The 14,310-nt window shown below is 39.7% G+C and overlaps 2 long non-coding RNA genes across 2 annotated transcripts in view; both read left to right on the top strand.

The window, feature by feature from the left end:
- The window catches only part of LOC140505680 (uncharacterized), a 30,563-nt gene extending 27,869 nt beyond the window's left edge, over positions 1 to 2,694 (top strand). Inside the window, exon 7 of the long non-coding RNA XR_011967609.1 lies at positions 1,015 to 2,694. This is a non-coding gene — a long non-coding RNA (uncharacterized lncRNA). The remainder of the gene's footprint in view (positions 1 to 1,014) is intronic.
- On the top strand, positions 2,695 to 9,574 carry LOC140505681 (uncharacterized). Its single transcript, XR_011967610.1, has 2 exons — positions 2,695 to 2,869; positions 9,149 to 9,574. It is a non-coding gene; the product is annotated as an uncharacterized lncRNA (long non-coding RNA).
- Positions 9,575 to 14,310: the final 4,736 nt, after the last annotated feature.

The raw sequence follows: 14,310 nt of genomic DNA, 5'->3' as shown, positions 1-14,310 counted from the left end.
TCCTTTGTTTTCAAAGAGGACAATGACATCATGGGGTGGTGTCTTGACTCCTGCATGAATTGGATGTAAGTGAAGCAGAGTTGCACAAAGTTGTCAGCCTTACTTTCTTTCAACCATCAAAGTTCAGTGGCAGGACAAAAGACAATATGATTGGCAATGACTTGGAATATAGTGAGTAACCTTGGCATCTCTGATGCCTGACCAAGCTCTAAGCCCTCCACAGCACCTGCTCCAACCACCTTCATGGCTATTGGGACAAATTGTTCTCATCTACCCATTCCACCAGAGGTGGAATGCTTGGGGTATATATCCTCCTACCTTACTGACAGGTCTGAAGCCTGTCAGTTACCCTCAACATGTTTTAGTCCCTGTGCTAAGATGGTTTTACTGGGGCCACTGTGTCTTGGAGCCACAGTGAGAGTTGGGTGACTGGTTGGACACCAAAGGTGGATGAGCAGCCCTGTCAATGGCTCAGCAGCCTTCAAAGCAAAGGTTCCTAAACATTCCATACACCCTGATTTCCCTGTACTCTGGCTTAGTCAGCCCTGGTTTACAGTACTATAGTCAGTTCTAGCTGCCACACTCCATAAAAAGCCTTGAAAAGCTGATGAGTGTCCAGAGTCAGGCAAGAAGGAGGGTTGTTTTACTGCTGAGTCATTTTTCAGTCATGTCCAATTCATTGTGACCCTTTTGGGGTTTTCTTGGCAAAGATAGTGGAGAGGTTTATCATTTCCTTCTTCAGTTCATTTTACAGAAAAGGAAAATGAGACAAACAGGGTAAAGTGACTTGCTCAGGGTCACATAGCTAGTATGTGTCTGAGGACAGATTTGAACTCATGAAGACGAATCTTTCTGACTCCATCCCAGCACTGTGCCATCTAGCTGTCCATGTGGTTATGGTTTGTCCTTCATTTTCAAAGAGGACCATGATATCCGGGAGATGATGAAATAAAATTAACTTTGATTTGGACTGAGGGAGGGCTGTGCAGTTACCAGCCTCACTTTCTCTTCCAGAACCAGCAGAGTCCAGTGGTCAGATATCCTTCAGGATGACTGGAGATGGCCCATGACAAGGAGATGAAGACCTTTAAGTCTGTGCCATATGAATATCCTTTGGAGGAACTGAGGATGTTTACTCTGCAGAACATGAGAGTAGATAGATGGGAGCAGAGGTAGAGTTAAGGGGGCAAATGAACTATCTTCAAATATTTGAAGGATTATCATGTGGAAGAATCTTTTGACTTGTTTTGTTGCCTCCAGAGGATAGAATTAGAAGCAATGGGTAGAAGTTATGAATAGGCAAATTTAGATTAGGTATCAGGAAAATTTTCCTAATAATTACAGCTATCCAAAATCAGAACAGGCTTCCTGGGGAAGTATGTCGTTCTCTTTACCAGAGCTCTTCAAGAGATGGACAGATGACTACCTGGGGTATGTTGTAGTGGGGACTCTTCTGGGTATGGAATAGTGGTAGGGTATACTGAAGCCGTCTCAAACTGGCATAGAAGAGCTAATTGTTACATTCTCAGCATGTCATTTAAACCTCAGAAACTAGTAAATGCTACAAATCAGGGCTTGGTTTATTTGTTGATAGTCGGGACTTTAAAAAGTAATGGGGAAAATATCAATTATTCAGATTAAACTGAAAAGTATGTTGTGTATACAATTGTTTTCCCTGTGAAACTAATTATTAAACATTTACCAACATACTCCATTGCTGATCTCTATCAACTCCCAAACTCTGTGTCTATGATATGGCACTTTAGTATTTACAAAGTGCTTTCCTCTCAACCTTGTGACATTCCTAAACTATACATATATACATACATATGCACATACATATATACACACATGCGTATACACATATACATGTAACAGGCACACATACTATACATGTACATATATACATTCACACACATAAATACACATATATACACCTAACATAGGTACACATATACTGCACGCACATATATACACATACACACATATACATACATATACACAACACATATATACACATATAAAATAGGCACACACATATACATATATACATATACATACATATATATACACATACATATTATGCCCTAATATGAGTATTATTATTATTAATTTTATGGAGGAGAAAACTGAGACTCATAGAGGTAAAGGGATATAGTCATACAACTCCTGTATTACTCAGTATCAGGGCTGGAACTCAAAATCCAAATCTTCTGACTCCATGGCCTGTGTTCTTCCTGCTGCTTCAAGAACAATTTTTGTTCTAGATATTTACCAGGAGCAATGGGCCTATGTCGATGAAAGCATCCTGCAGGGCATTGTGTCCTGATAAAACTTTTCTTTCTCTCTCCCCTTCCTTGACTCAATCTCCTCCACCCACTTGAGACCTTGCAGTCAAGTTAGCATAAGGTCATAACTTTAGAGCTGAAAGGAATCTTTATTCTAGTCCAACTTTTTCATTTTACAGCAGAGAAAACTGAGGCCTTTAGAATATAAATGAGTTGCCTGAGGTTACATCAGGAGTAAATAGGAGAATTGAGATTTGAACCTCAGTCCTCTGACTCTCCATCCAAAGTTATTTCCAATAACCCAGTGCAGCAAAGAACTTCTGGATTGGATTCACCAATCCTCGTCTCTATTTCTGTTCCATTTACCGTGTATCTTTTCTGTTCATTTCTAGCTCAGTTTTATAGATTCCCAATTAGCCATAACATTGGGGAAACAAGTAGTGTTCTAGTGAACTGCTTTTTCTGTTTACAGAGACTTAACTAATTATTCAGTAAGACTGTCTGGAATAAGGACAAACCTGAACAGCACATAGGGACCTTGCCCTCTGTGATAGTCTTCTAGGTGGACACAACCAGAAACTGTAAGCCAATCTTTCTTTGGAAACTTTTTTTAGAAATGTAGAAGCTCATTAATCACAAGCTTCAACCCAGGAATCAAAACAAAATGATGTCATCACACTTTGAAAGGATCTTGAAAAAAAACCTGTGAAATTAAAGTGGTTTCTGATGATGTTAGATAAAATGCATAAGACCTAGAGGGCAAAATAGAATTACTCTCTCCTATGCAGAAAGTCTCATAAATGTATGAGAAATAATGGATATTTAAAAAATAAATTTGATTGGAAATGTAACAATCTAGAGCTGGTTCAGAAACGCAATGAGGCAATTGCGAAGTACTTGTTAATATTCTCAAATACTTAAGCTTGTTAATATACACAGGTTTAAACAGACAATGATAAAAATGCAAATCTCCATTTGCCTCTAGTTCTTTTGGCTTGTTAGTATGGTAAATAGCAGGGAAGGACAGGTGATACAGCTCTAGAAATGACTGCCCTCCCATTTTCAGTGTGAGGAGACACTGTATTCAGCTGAGGTGCTTAATGATAAGGAGTAATTACTCATACCATCAATAGACTAACTACAAAATGCTGTTGTGGAGTATATATCCTGTGTACTAGTGGAATTAGTTTAGAATCCCTGTCTCCTATAAAATCTAGCTTAAGTACCAAGGATGATGTGAAACTTTTCAAGATCTTGCCCTCCACCCCCAAACACGGGTGCTTTTTTACCTTCTCTCTTGTTTTATAGCAATCAATCAATTAATAAAAAATTAATAAGTGTTTACTATGTGCCAGACACTGTGCTAAACTTTGAGGATACAAAAAGAGGTAAAAGAAAGTTCCTGCCCTCAAAAAGCTCACAATCTAATGGGGGAGAAAATAAACGTTATATATACATACCTACATACATATAAATACATACATATATATATAATGTTATGCCTATAATAATAGTAATAATATAAACACACATATATGTTTGTGGGTATGTATATAGCATATGCATATATGCTGTATACATGATAAATAGGAAATAATAGAACTAAGGCACAAGAATTAGGAGGGATTAGGAAAAGCTTCCTATTGAAGATGGACTTTTAGATGGTACTTAAAGCCAGTGAAGTCAGTAGGTGGAAATGAAGAGAAAAAACATTCCAGGAATGGGGGATAGCCAGACAAAATGCCTGGAGCTGAGATGGAATGTCCTGTTCATAGAACAATAAGAAAGCTAGTATTTTGGACTGAGGAGTACATAATGGGAGTAAGGTACAAGAAGACTAGATAGGTAGAAGACTAGGTTAGGGAGAGTTTTAATGCAAACAAAGAATCTTGCATTAAATCTTGGGGGTGATAAGGGGAGTTTGATTAGGGGAAGTTTGTAGGAAGGCCCACACCTTTTGTTAATGAGGCACTGGTTCTCAAGGGTTGTGATGCCCTCTGGCTCTGAAAAGTTAATAAATACTCTGAGGTGAGGTTTTACTTTGGGGCTTACTCATTGAAAGTGTTAGTTTATCCAGACAAGACTCTGGGCAGTTGCTAAGGAGTCCCCCAAGCTTTGAAAACCCAGATGTTGTTGCTTCTTTCTCTGGTAACTGTGTACGTATGGTCAGACAGTTATCTGTCTGTTGATCTGTCAGACAGTTGGAAGTCCAGTTGGTCGATCTTTATTTCTCTGTATTTTATCTGAAGTTCAGGGTGCTGATGTTTTCCCCTGAACTAAGTGAATGATACATGTGCTTGATTAAACTGATTGTTGACCCCTCAAAAGTTGCCTTTCCTTTCAGAAAAGCAGATCAAAGAACCTGTACCTGTACCTCCTGTGTATGTCAAGGTCCTTGCTGATACATATAGTAGGAACTACACTTTAGGAAGATCACTTTTGTGGCTGATTGGAGGATGGCTTAGAGTGAGGAGAGACTTGAGGCAGGAAGACCCACAAGTAGGCTGTTGTAATAGTCCAGACGTGAGGTGATGAGAGACTGCACCAGAATAGTGACTGTCAGAGAAGAGGGGCTTATTTGAGAGGACTGCCAAGGAAAATGAATAGACCATAGCAACAAATTAGATATAAGAGGTGGCAGATAGTGAGGAGTAGAGGATGACTCCTAGGTTGCAAGCCTGAGGGACTTGAAGGATGGTGTTGCCTTTTACAGTAATAGGGAAGTTAGGTTTGGAGTATAGTTTAGGGAGAAAATAAAGAATTTGGTTTTAGACATGTTGAGTTTAAGACATCTACTGGGCATCTTGTTTGAAGTGTCTGAAAGGCAGGTGGAGATGGGAGGTCAGCAGAGAGTATGGGGTAGGATAGGTAGATTTGAGAATCATTAGTATAGAAATGGTAATTGAATCCAAGGAAGCTGATGAGATTACCAATTTAGGTAGAAAGGGAAGAAGAGAGGGCCCAGGATAGAAACTTATGGGCACCTTTGGTTAGAGGGTGTGATCTGGAGAAGGGACCAACAAAGGAAACTGAGAAGGATCACTCATTTATGAAGGAAGAGAAAGAGAAGAGAGTGGTGTCCCAAAAAGATAGGAGAGTGTCAAGGAAAAGAGTGATCAATAGTGTCAAAGGCTGCGGAGAGGTCAAGGAGAATGAGGATAAAGAAAAGGCCATTGGGAAAGAGCAGTTTTGGTAGAATGATAAAGTCAGAAGCCAGATGGTAGGGAGTTAAGAAGAAAGTGAGATAAAAGAAAGTGAAGGCACCTATTGTAGACAGCCTTTTTGAGAAGTTTTGCTATGAAGGGCAGAAGAGATATAGATCTTAAAGTATATAGTAAGGCAATAATTATCAAAACTATCTGGTACTGGCTAAGAAATAGAAAGGTAAATCAATGGAACAGAGTAGACATACAATTTACAGCAGCAAATAAATATAATAACCTTGTACTGACAGGTGGAAAGACTAAAGATTTTGGGATAAGAATTAAAAAAATTGTTGCGAAAACTGGAAAGCAATATGGCAGAAACTGGGCATAAACCAATATCTTACAACATTTACCAAGATAAGGTCAAAATGGATACATGACTTAGGTATAAAGAGAGGAATTACAAGAAAATTAGGAGAACAGGGAACACATTACTTATCAGACTTATGGATAGGTGAACAATTTTTGAATTAACAAGAGATAAAGACAAAGTTAGGTGTAAAATGGATAATTTCAATTACATCAAATTAAAAAGTTTTGTACAAATAGATTATGGTTGAATAAGGGAATTTTGGAATTCTTGAATGTGGAGATGGTGCATTTGTGGGTGATGGAAAGATCATTGACATGACCCTTTTTTGTGTGACTGAGATGGGATGGAGGAGTAGCTCATGGGAAGAGAGTAGGTTGAGGAACTGAATATTCTTTATACACATACATAATATATACATAAATATACTGTATGCCATCCATATATACATATAAATATAATCCATATAGCCACATACAAATACAGTGTGTGTGTGTGTGTGTGAGAGAGAGAGAAATTGGTCTTTAAGATCACTTCTAGTTCTAAGTCTATGATCCTATACGTACATGTCAGCATAAGCTTCTAGAGTACCAGGACGATTTCCCTACTTTTTTTAAAGCCTCACTGACCAATTTAGTGAAATATATATTTAGGTGCATTAGGTGCATTTTGTTTTTGTCTTCAGATCCTTATCACAGTAGGCACTTAATATCTTTTGGTTGGCTGATTCATAATGTGAAAGGGATGGACTCAGATAAACTTTCAGCATGTGGAAAAAATCAGAGTAATCTCTATAAACTTGGGGTTTCCTTCTGTTTGCTATTGTCTATGCTCTGCTAGCATAATGAATTTCTGGGAAGACAGCCAGGGAGGTGGTGGTGGTGGTGGTGGTGGTGGTGGGGTGTGTGTGTGTGTGTGTGTGTGTGTGTGTGTGTGTGTGTGTGTGTGTGTGTGTGTGTGTGTGTGTATGTGTGTGTGTGTGTATGTGTGATGTGTCTGGATTTCCCTTCCCTTGGGACTCTTGCGTCTGTAGCTGTCCTTGGTATCCACGCTGAAGTTCTGAAGAATAAGTCAGTCAGGATACTGTAATTCAGATTCAGTAATAGGATGCACATCTCAGTAAGCACTCTTACGCTCTTTCCTACTCCTGAAGTGCATATCTGAGAGAACTCACAGATATTATAGTTTTAGTAACATTAAAGAGAGCTCTTCCTCTTCCCCTGTTCCTCTGGAGGAGCTAGAACAAAATGTTCAGAGGCTCAAGGAACAGCTGCACAGTATTCAAACTGAAAGCTAGAATAGTGTCATAAAAGAGTGGCTATCTTCTTATCCTGTAAGTGGAGGCATCCCCATTCCCTCCCGAACCAGCTGTGCTATCCTTGCATTTAAGGGCCAGTGATAGTATATGCTAGACTTCTTTGGAAAGTATGAACTACTGATCTCTAATTTTTGTTAGAGACCAGGTAAAGGAAAACACATCAAATTAATTGGGTGGCTCCCTTGATGGAGAAAGGTAGCTTGTTGTTGAGGAATAATAGGCATTTTAAAGCTAAGTCCTTAACCCAGTTATGGCAATTCTTTTGTAAACTCAATATTATAGCTTTAATGTTAAGACTATGACAAGGAAACCCTAGCCCCCTATAACTCACATCCATTAATTTCAGCACCTGTGAACTATTTTGGGTTGAATGGAGGTGGTATTGACTGAGATATTGAATAATGGCTTAAACCAGAATTAAAGGACAGGCTAATGGGACACTTGGGCCCTACAGAGTGGTCCAGATTAATAGATCTGACAAGGGATAGACTCAGATTATGAGCACAGAGAGGGAGTGGGAGCAATCAAGTACTGATTACATATGGTTAAGGGCTAATAGGAGATCCCTCTTCCTTAAAGCTATGGGGATACTGTCATAGCCTCTGCTTTTGTTATGAAGCCCATTAGGATTCACTGAAGACAAGTATCCCTAAATAGGAAGATTCAAAGTAAGGCCTGGGGAAACATAGCTGCATGTGAACGATAGGGAAATTTATGGTTAGGTGATTAAATCAAGAAATAGCAAGGGATGGACAAATGACTTGGCCAGTGTAGTAGGGGGTCTATGTACAGGGAAGAAAGGACAAGTCCAAGAAGGTTCAGTATTTAGGTAATCATATTTTTTTTTCCCAACCAAGTTAGGAGATGTGAAGAGACCCTGGCTGTGATACTTGTCCTGATCTATGCAAAACCAGATGGAAATATCCCTGATTACATTCAAGAGGTCAGGAAAGGGTAAACCAGTTACCTACTCACCATGGTTCTGATTACCCCATAGATCTCCTATATCCCTTCACAAAGGAAAAAAAATCATCCATTGAATGAAAATGAGAGACAGGCATCCTGAGAGTACACGGATCCAGATTCCTTTTCTTCATATGCTGCCTTAACACTTGCAATAAATGCTACTCTAAGGCCTCACTTTTCTGATTGAGACCTTTTTCCTTGGGACCACTCATTTAGGAAAGACATCATCCATGCTTCACCTCACTTGTCCCTGCATTCTCTCTCCAGACTCCTCCTTTCCTTCTGCCATGCATTCCTCTTTCTTTCACCAATCTCTATTTTTTCCAACTCATTTTCTGTGTTGTTGTCTCTCAGTGGAATAAACAGGCTATGACTGAGTCCAATCAATAGGGGCTAGAACCTTTTTCTAGGGTTAGTTAATTATTAAACATTCCAGTGTCATCCCAAGGTACTCATGAATTACACTTCCCTTTAGTTGCCTTGTGAAAAAGATGGAACCTTATACAAATAGGGAGTTGTGCAGAAGGGGGTCTTTTTTGGCCTTGAAGAGAATATTTGTGACTGTAATCTTGCACCTAGACTTGAAGTAAAGCTGTCCTTCAGAAATTCAGAATAAGCTAAGGTTGGTGATAAATAAAGACAGCAAAAACCAGCATCTGTTGTTATGTTTGGGGCAAGAGAAAGATCAAAGAATGGATAGAGTTGCTGTTTGAGGTGGATAGTATCATAACAGCTGATGGAGAAGAGGCAGAACTACTTGACTGAAATATCTGGTAGATATGGTTGCTGAGTCACTGTAACATTTGAGAATTTTGAAGAATGAAAGAGGAATTGTGTGACTGGGGATAAGCAAACATTCAAAATCCTAACATTCAAAAAATGGAAGATCGGTGAGTCACAAAGCTGAAGACTATTGCCATCGGAATGTATGGAGGGAATGATTTGTGAGCATTTAGACAGGAAGAAAGCAATGACTAAGAGACAGCATGAGTTTATCAGGAATACATTATGTATCAAGAATACATTATGTAAACTAACCTGATTTCTTTTTTTAAAATAGGATTATGAGACTGGTAGATCAAGTAAATTGTATGGATTTTCAATACCTAGATTTCATCAAGGGTTTGACAAAGAGAGACAGAAGTTCTAAGAAGAGAAAGACAATTCTGAACTCAGCCGTGGGCAGATAACATCAGTTCTGGGTGCCAAGCTTTAGAAAGGACATTGTTAGGTTGAAGATTATCCGGAGTGTCTAAGGCAACCAGAATCAAATTCAAAGTCATGCAAGATGACATCTAGATGATGGAACTAGGGATGTTTTAATGCAGAGATGAGAAGACACCAGGGGGATATGATAGCTATATTCAAGTATTTGAATGACAACATGTGGAAGAGGGATTACACATATTCTGTTTTGTTGATTTGTTATTAAAATTACAAAAAAAACCAGCCTAATTTTTACTGAATAAAATTATGGATTTTTGCATTTGTGTATTATTCATTAATCTATTGCCCTGCACTTTTTGCCATTGCAGGAAAATATTTCCTCCTTCTCAGCCCCACTACACCCCCACCATTCTTCCTTCTGACTTGTCTCTAGTTCATTGTGTTTTCTAATTGTTCTGAACCTAGGTGTGTATGCTTATATGCGGACTGACTTTAATGGAGGTCATGAGAAATCTGATTTGATCAATGTAATGAACAACTATGAATCCAGAATATTGTAGATAATCTATGATACTCACTTCCTACCAGGCAATTGATAGATGCAGAATGAGACATACAATTTTAAACATGGATGATGTGGGGATTTCTTTTGACTATGCATGTTTTTTACAAGAGTTATGGTTTTCAATTTGGAGGGAGAGGGTAGCTATTGATAGGGTTGCTAAGAGAAAACAGAAAGAAAAGAATATCATTGAAGCTTTTAAAAAATGTATAGAAGAGAGTAGATAAAAGACTAGAAGAAAGTCTAAAGTAGCAGGATAGCTTTGAAAACAACAAGTTGAATGTTTCATATAATTAAAAGTAAATTAAGTTTCATGAAATTAATATGCACATTTTCATGGACAATCTTCATTTTATGTTCTACTTTGTGGATGAAAATGTTACTTTTAATTGGTATTTGATAAATTCAGAAAAAATTAAAATAATGTATATTGCCTAGGACATGCAGCTGGGTGAGCAACATCTTGATTTAGTACTTGTGTGGGTGCATGTGTGTATATGTGTGTGTATATGCCCATCTTGGGTAGGCTGGTGAAGAGTATATTGGGCAAAGTTATACACTTTCAAAAAACTTATTCCTTCAAAAGCCCATCTTTTTTAATACCAGCATTCTTTTAGTGATGCTGTAAGGCTATAAGTCATTGTATACCATGATCTCAGAAGAATAAAAATTTCAGAGGTCCCAAAAGGCAATGGAAAGATTCATGGTGGGAGTAAGTAGGCTGCATGTAGCACATACCAATCATAACTTGTATTCAGCGAGTAGGGTAAAACCATCAAGGGCAGATATGAGTTGAGAAGATGTGGGCTGCTCACATAAGGAGAGTGAGGAATAGCAGCTAGAGTGTTGCACTGCTATCTATGAAACATTAAAAGAGCCAGAGAAAGACCTTTAGTGTGGGAGATAGGTCCTTTATTAAGGGTTTCAAGAAAGTGGAGAATGAGAATTATAGAAGATGAGAAGACTCATATGGGTTATAGTTAGTAGGATCCCAAATGCAGCAAAGTAGTAGAAAAGAATCAGAATGGAGGGACTTATGTATCTTCTGCTTGAGAAATGCTCTGCGAGGTCTGGTTGGTTCGTTGTTGTCCTTTGTTCTTGAAGAGGACCAAAATGACATCACCAGAAAAAAGTGAAATTTCAGTGTGTATGACTGCAGCTGATCAGACCAATACAAACTCGGAATGCTCTAAGACAGACTTGGCACAAATAATCCGTGTGAATAATTTGGGTGGATACTCCAAATTTGTGCATCCTATGTTTACTTTGTGCTGTTTCAATTCTGCTTTGCTCATAGAGCACAGCACCCTTTCTGATGTGGGCATGCCATGCTGAGTGGTCCTGTGCCAGGGTCTCCCATGTTACACAGTCAAACACAAAATTCTTGAGAGAGACCTTGAAAGTGTCCTTGTATTGCTTCTTCTGACCACCATGTGATTGCCTGCCCCATGAGAGTTCTCCATAAAAATGGCCCTTTTGCCAATTGGTAGAATGGGAGGATGAGAACAATTTTTCCAATTTGCCAATTTTGCATTAGAACAATATGGCTAGCCTATTGGAGTTGCACTTTCTGAAGCATAGTCTGAACGCTCAAGCAAGGACTTAAGTATCTGGTACCTTATCCTGCCAGGTGATCTTCAGAATCTTCCTAAGATAGTTCAAATGGAAGTGACTCAGTTTCCTGGCATGGCACTGGTAGACTGTCTATGTTTCGCAGGTGTACAGCAATGAGGTCAGCACAATGGCTCTGTAGACCTTCAGTTTGGTAGTCAGTCTAATACCTCTTCTCTCCCAAACTTTTCTTCAGAGCCTCCTAAACACTGAGTTAGCTCTGGCAGTGTGTGTGTCAACCTCATTGTCAATGAATACATCCCTGGAATGTACACTACCAAGGTAAGTGAACTTATCCATGGCATTAAAAATTTCTCCATTTGTTGTTACTGATGGTTCCATGTATGGATGGTGTGGTCTTGGCTGATGGAGCACCTGTGTTTTCTTGGTGTTAATTATTAGGACAAAATTAGCACAGACACCAGAGAATTGATCCATACTTTGTTGCATCTCAGCTTCAGAAGCTGAATTGAGTGCACAATCATCTGCAAACAGAAAATCATGCACCAACACTGCCTCCACTTTGGTGCTGGCTTGTACCCTTTTCAAATTGAAGAACTTATGATCAGTACAGTAGTTGACCTTGATGCTGTGTTCATCCTCATTGAAAGCATTTGTCAACATGTCTGAAAACATCCTGCTAAAAAGCATGGGAGCAAGTACACAGCCCTGTTTCACTCCATTGGTGACTGGGAAGCCACAAGAGATTTGTCTACTATCCAGAACCTGGGCAAACATGCCATCATGAAATTGATGTACAGTACTGATGAACTTCTCTGGGCAACCAAATTTTGGCATAATTTTCCATAAGCCCTCATGACTAACAGTATCAGCCTTGGTTAAATTTACTAATGTGTACAGACCTCTGTTCTGCTCCTGATATTTCTCCTGAAGTTGTTGGGCAACAAACACCATATCAAACTGTCCCTTTTCAGGGCTCTTTCCACCTTTGCTGTCCACCTGTTCCACCCAACTCTCACCTGTGGCTCCAAAAAGCTGCAGCATGCACAGCAGCCACAGCCCGGTAAACTATTTTGGCAGATGGGCCAAACCAGATTGAGGGTGACCAACGGGTCTCAAACCCAATGGTGAGTTAGGGGGTGTGTACCCCAAGCATGTGAAGACTTCCTCTGGTAGAATGGGAGGATGAGAACAATTTTTCCAATGGCTATGAAGGCAGCTGAAGCAGGCAATGTGAAGAGCTTAGAGTTTAATTAGACATCAAAGACACCAAGGTCATCCACTGCATCCTGAGCCATTGCCAGCTGTCTTGACTCTGTCCTGCCTCTGGACTATGATGACTCTGGAGGAAAGAGTGAGATTGATGACTTCATGCAACTTTGCCTCACTTAAATCCAATTTATGCATGAATCAAAAGACATCACCCATGCCATTTTACTATTATGCCTCCAAGTCCAGCAGCAGGTGTGGATGCACTGGCAGTTGTAGTCAAACTCTGCACAAAGGCAGCCCAGGCAATAGGGTCATTTCTCACTGGAAGTAGCAGTGAGACTTGGCAGCCCCCTGGGTGTCTCAGCCACCTTTTAAGGATCGCACTGCTCACCTCCTAGTGTGAAGAAGAGGGCTAGAAAAGGTGCCCTAAACATTGTCTGCCTACCCAAATCTGGCCTGATTACCATAGCAGGTGGGGAATTCCACTCTGTGGACAAAACACAAAAAAATGTACAAAATGTATAAAAATATCTGCAAAAATGATTCCACTCACCATCGGTACATGAAATATGCGCACACTAAAAAAAATCCAGTAGATTTGAGAGACAAACTGCTCTTGTTGCAAGAGAATTCAACAGGTATCACATCCAAATACCAGCCGTGAGTGAAACAAAGTTGACAAATGAAGGCCAGCTTACTGAAGTTGGAGCTAGATACACATTTTTCTGGAGTGGGTGCGGTGAAGGGGAGTGCTGTGAAGCTGGGGTGGGTTTTGTAATTAAAACTAATCTAGTCAGCAAGCTGGTATGCCTGCCGAAAGGAGAGAATGACACGCTCATGACAGTGTGATTGCTACTCTCAGGAAAATGCCATAATACCATCATCAGTGCCTATGCTCCCACCATGATAAACTCTGATGAGGTGAAAGAAAAATTTTATGAAGACCTAGAGACCCTTATCATCAATATGTCAAAAGAGGACAAGTTTAAAATTCTGGGTGACTTTAATGCTAGAGTAGGCTCAGACTACTAGACTTGGCAGGAAGTCCTGGGGAGGAATGGAGCTGGAAACAAAAATAGCAATGGTCACTTACTGCCGAAGACTTGTGCACTGCATGACCTTCTCGTCACCAACACTGTTTTCCATTTACCTAAATGCAATAAAACAAAACTTCACAGATGCACCTTCACAGCACACACTGGCATCTAATAGATTATGTGATTGTAAAGAGAAGAGACAGACAAGATGTGAGAGTGACAAAGGCAATGTGTGGTGCAGAGTGCTGGACTGAACCATAGACTTGTCCTTTGCAAGCTAAATATTCACATTCCTCAAAAGCACTGCCTCCAAGGCAGAAGAGTTATTGTCAACAAATTAGAACACTTCTCTGAGGGTGAACAGTTTGTTGGTAACTTGGAGGGAAAGTTGAGCCAACATAGTTGGCAACAGTGGAGCAGAAAAGGAGTGGGCAGCTTTCAGAGATTTGGTGTACAGCACTACATTTGCTCATCTGGGTCAGAACACTTGCAAACACCAAGACGGTTTTGATGAAAATGATGGGGAAATTCAGTTGCTAAAGGAAAAACAAGAACTCCACAGGACATACCAGCAAATAGTTCATCCACTTCTAAGAAGGCAGCATTTAATTCCCTCAAAAGTAGGGTGCGGCAAGGCTTAGAGAGATGCAGAATTCCTGGCTCAGTAAGAAG

This window comes from Notamacropus eugenii, chromosome 5, assembly GCF_028372415.1.
Source record: "Notamacropus eugenii isolate mMacEug1 chromosome 5, mMacEug1.pri_v2, whole genome shotgun sequence".
Taxonomy (NCBI): Eukaryota; Metazoa; Chordata; class Mammalia; order Diprotodontia; family Macropodidae; genus Notamacropus; species Notamacropus eugenii.
The sequence above is the reverse complement of the archived record's forward strand: the minus strand, read 5'-3'. Positions and strand labels throughout refer to the sequence as shown.